This window comes from Lucilia cuprina, chromosome 6, assembly GCF_022045245.1.
Source record: "Lucilia cuprina isolate Lc7/37 chromosome 6, ASM2204524v1, whole genome shotgun sequence".
NCBI classification, from domain to species: domain Eukaryota; kingdom Metazoa; phylum Arthropoda; class Insecta; order Diptera; family Calliphoridae; genus Lucilia; species Lucilia cuprina.
The window spans coordinates 50,811,101-50,815,217 of record NC_060954.1 but is presented as its reverse complement, the minus strand read 5'-3'; positions in this window follow the sequence as shown (position 1 = coordinate 50,815,217).

The following is a 4,117-nucleotide window of genomic DNA, read 5'->3' as shown; positions in this document are numbered from 1 at the left end:
TAGATAGATAGATAGATAGATAGATAGATAGATAGATAGATAGATAGATAGATAGATAGATAGATAGATAGATAGATAGATAGATAGATAGATAGATAGATATATGAATAATATTGCAGAAAAATGTTAGTAGTTACTTTTAGATAAATCATTGCTTATTTGTGTACGACGGTGAACAAAAAATAATTTGTTACAAATCTGCTTAACCTACTTTTCCGGATTTAAACTGCTTTTACAGTTATTTTTATGGTTCCTATTCTCCTACTCCAGGCCCCTTAAAAAAGGTAATTTTATCACTCCATCTGGAATGTAACTTCTCAACACTAATTAGTTATTTGACATACGCTATAGACCATTGAATATAAATTATATTCAAAAAATTAATTTGTGTAATTGATAACAACAACTCATTGCCAAGTAATGTATGAAATAACTACATTACCTATTGGGATATAATAGAAAGTGTATTTTTTTGACAATCGATTCATGCAAGTAGTAGTAGTTATAGTCAGCTTAATGTCCCAGCCCTCCAGTCGTATATTCACAAACAAAATATTTAACCACTTAGGCTAACCCCGTAGATTAGGTAGAGACAGACAAACATATTAGCAATATTTTTAAAGTGTCCACTCTATCGCTTACAACAGGGACATTAAAGTGACGACTATTTTCACTCCGGTTTACAAAGAGCACATCCGTGACGAAAGACGAATTAAAGCTAACCAGATGGTAAGACGTAAGTGAAAATCATTGCATTTTTTGGATGCATTGACTCCTTGTCGAACTGCTGGGTTATTCAATGTCAATACATTGACAGTGCACATTGGGTCAATGATATGAATAAATCAAAATAATCTTAACATAATAAAGACTTACTCGCCACATATATAATAAGTAAACAGTTTAAAGAAAAATTTAAAGTCAATTATGAAGCGATTCATTTGGCAAAGTTTTAGCTCTCTAACTTGTTTGGTTTGGATTCTATGGTGTTCTTAGAAGACTGATAAACGGATATGGTTAGATCGTCTTAAAATCTTTTAATCACCAATATATTGATGTGCTGCCAACAGAATCTATATCGACGTATAGCTTTTAGTTCAGCTTTGACTCGCTATATAAATAAGTCATTATTACACTGATTCTATGTAATGCACATGGTAACTAATAGTTATTAAAATATTTCCAAGTTATTTTCCCTTATTTGGTTTCTGAAAGTTTTTCTTTAGTAAAAAGTAAAAAGAATAAGAAAATTTTTCTTCCCTCTTCAACTTTATTAACCTACTGTTCACGGTAACAGATAAAAGTAACTCTTGAATTGTTAACCAACAAGAGTAGAGCCTAACGTTGTTGTATCATACATTTAAGAGGATTTAAGATTAACGAACATATACCGGTTACTATTTAGAATTTCATTGGAATTTTACGATTACCTTGTATTTTTGTGGTTTCCTTCTTTCCTGGAACTTTGTACAAATAATTTGTGAACAAGTTAAAGGTGCTTGTAACAGTATTCGAGATTTAAATTACACTTTTAAGCTAAGAAGTCTTGACGTATTTTATTAAAATCAGAGAAATTATTTATAAATTACAGATTTTGTTAAAAATATTCTTTTTTGTAGTTTCTGCAACATAGAAAATGCATCTTGAATCCTTATAGATTCAAAGTCGATTTGGTGGCATCTGTCCGTCTGTCCTTCTGTACATCTGTCCGTATGTTTTTCGAAAACTATTTCCTGAAGGCCCAGATATCTTACACATTTTTAACAAAATTATCTGAGTATTGTTAACCTCTTTTCTTCAACAGCACCAATGAAGGGAAATTGAAACATTTAACACATAAAAATACTATATAACACAAATCGGTGTGTATGTGTGTGAGAAATATCTATTAATCAAATGAAATAAATTTTTATTTGAAACCATTAGAAGCTTGTTTTGAAGTCCTTTTTTCTTTTCGTAAATTTATTCCTTTATTTAGCAGGCGACATGTTTTATGTTTTGTGGTTTTATAGATTGGTATGAATATTTTTTTGAAACAATTTTAAATCCCTTAAAAATGTCACACTTTGGTTTAAATAAACACAATAATAGCAAAAATATCAAGCTGTGTCGTTTATAAGGAGAACATTTTTTTCTAAAAGTTTAAATGTGTTTCATTTTCGTAATGGTATGTGATTGTTAAGTTTTAATTTTTGTTAAAGATTTTTTTTGAATGAATGAAAGAGAAATCAGTAGAAATATTATATACGGCTGTAGTGAAGCGTATAGAAAGTAAATTGTTTTCGTTCCAGTACTTAATATTTCTCATTAATAACTAAGGTTTTTTAAATGCATACGATATGAATGCAGACCGAAATATTGGCTTTTAATAATACATATTAAAACGGACAGACAGAGGTATAGATAGATAGATAGATAGATAGATAGATAGATAGATAGATAGATAGATAGATAGATAGATAGATAGATAGATAGATAGATAGATAGATAGATTGATAGATAGATAGATAGATAGATAGATAGATAGATAGATAGATAGATAGATAGATAGATAGATAGATAGATGGATAGATAGATAGATAGATAGATAGATAGATAGATAGATAGATAGATAGATAGATAGATAGATAGATAGATAGATAGATAGATAGATAGATAGATAGATAGATAGATAGATACATAGATAGATAGATAGATAGATAGATAGATAGATAGATAGATAGATAGATAGATAGATAGATAGATAGATAGATAGATAGATAAATAGATAGATAGATAGTTAGTTAGTTAGTTAGTTAGTTAGTTAGTTAGTTAGTTAGTTAGTTAGTTAGTTAATTAGTTAGTTAGTTAGTTAGTTAGTTAGTTAGTTAGTTAGTTAGTTATATAGTTAGTTATTTAGTTAGTTAGTTAGTTAGTTAGTTATTTAGTTAGTTATTTAGTTAGTTATTTAGTTAGTTATTTAGTTAGTTAGTTAGTTAGTTAGTTAGTTAGTTAGTCTGTTATTCGGGGTTAATTTGTTTTTCAGAACTGTTTCTTGAAAAAATGGAGTACAATTTTAAAAATAATTTTAGTTTGTCGATGATTTAAATTTTCACAATTTCATAAATGTGATTAATCTTGGGATATCATTTGATACCCCATAATTTTGTTTAATATGGAAAAATGTTTTCCTCTTAAACACTCAAGTATTTTAAAAAGAACTAAAAATGCTAAAGGACATACACACATAACTGTATGTACAAAAATAAGTAACTTTCATTTGAAATGTCTTTAAAGCATTTATATAAACAAAATAAGTTTTTGTGTTTTAAGGAGCAGATTTCGATTTCAGGAAATTTAAACAATATTTATTTTGTTAATGGATAAAAAACACAAAATTAATTGGGACCATTAAATAGAACATTGAAATTCATAAGAATCACGTTTAAAGTACATTATCAAAACACATACTAACATACATACATTTGGGATTTTAGTGATTTCCTAATTACCCTACAGTTAGTAAAGTGTAAGCATTTCCTTTGACTGAACATAAATATTTTTAAAAAGCATGTATATTGACATATGTCAGAGTCGAAGAAATGCACCTAGGTCACTATTGGTCTCGTTGTGGTAATTAAAAACGAACAAGAAGCCTACCAACTTCACTATGGAGGCATTTTTGTTTAACAGAAATATTCATTATATGTCTACATAGAATCCTTTATCGTTGTTAGTCTTTCGAACTACAGTGTCGGTAAAAGCTATCAAATAAAAGTACAATTCTCAGTTGTATTCTAAAATGAAGTAGAATCTCTCATACAATACATCTAGACCAACAAAAGTTTGTTCAAAGAGGTTTTGCATAACTTAATTTTGAGTGTAGGAAATTTAAATTTTTAGAAATTGAATACCGTTTAGACATGCGCGGATCCAACTCAAGCCTTAGGGGGAAACATCATTTCCTCTAAAACAAAACTAGATCAGAACTAAAACTGAATCAGAACAGAACTAGAACAGAACTAGAATAGAACTAGAACTGAACTAGAACTGAACTAGAACTGAACTAGAACAGAACTAGAACAGAACTAGAACAGAACTAGAACAGAAATAGAACAGAACTAGAACAGAACTAGAA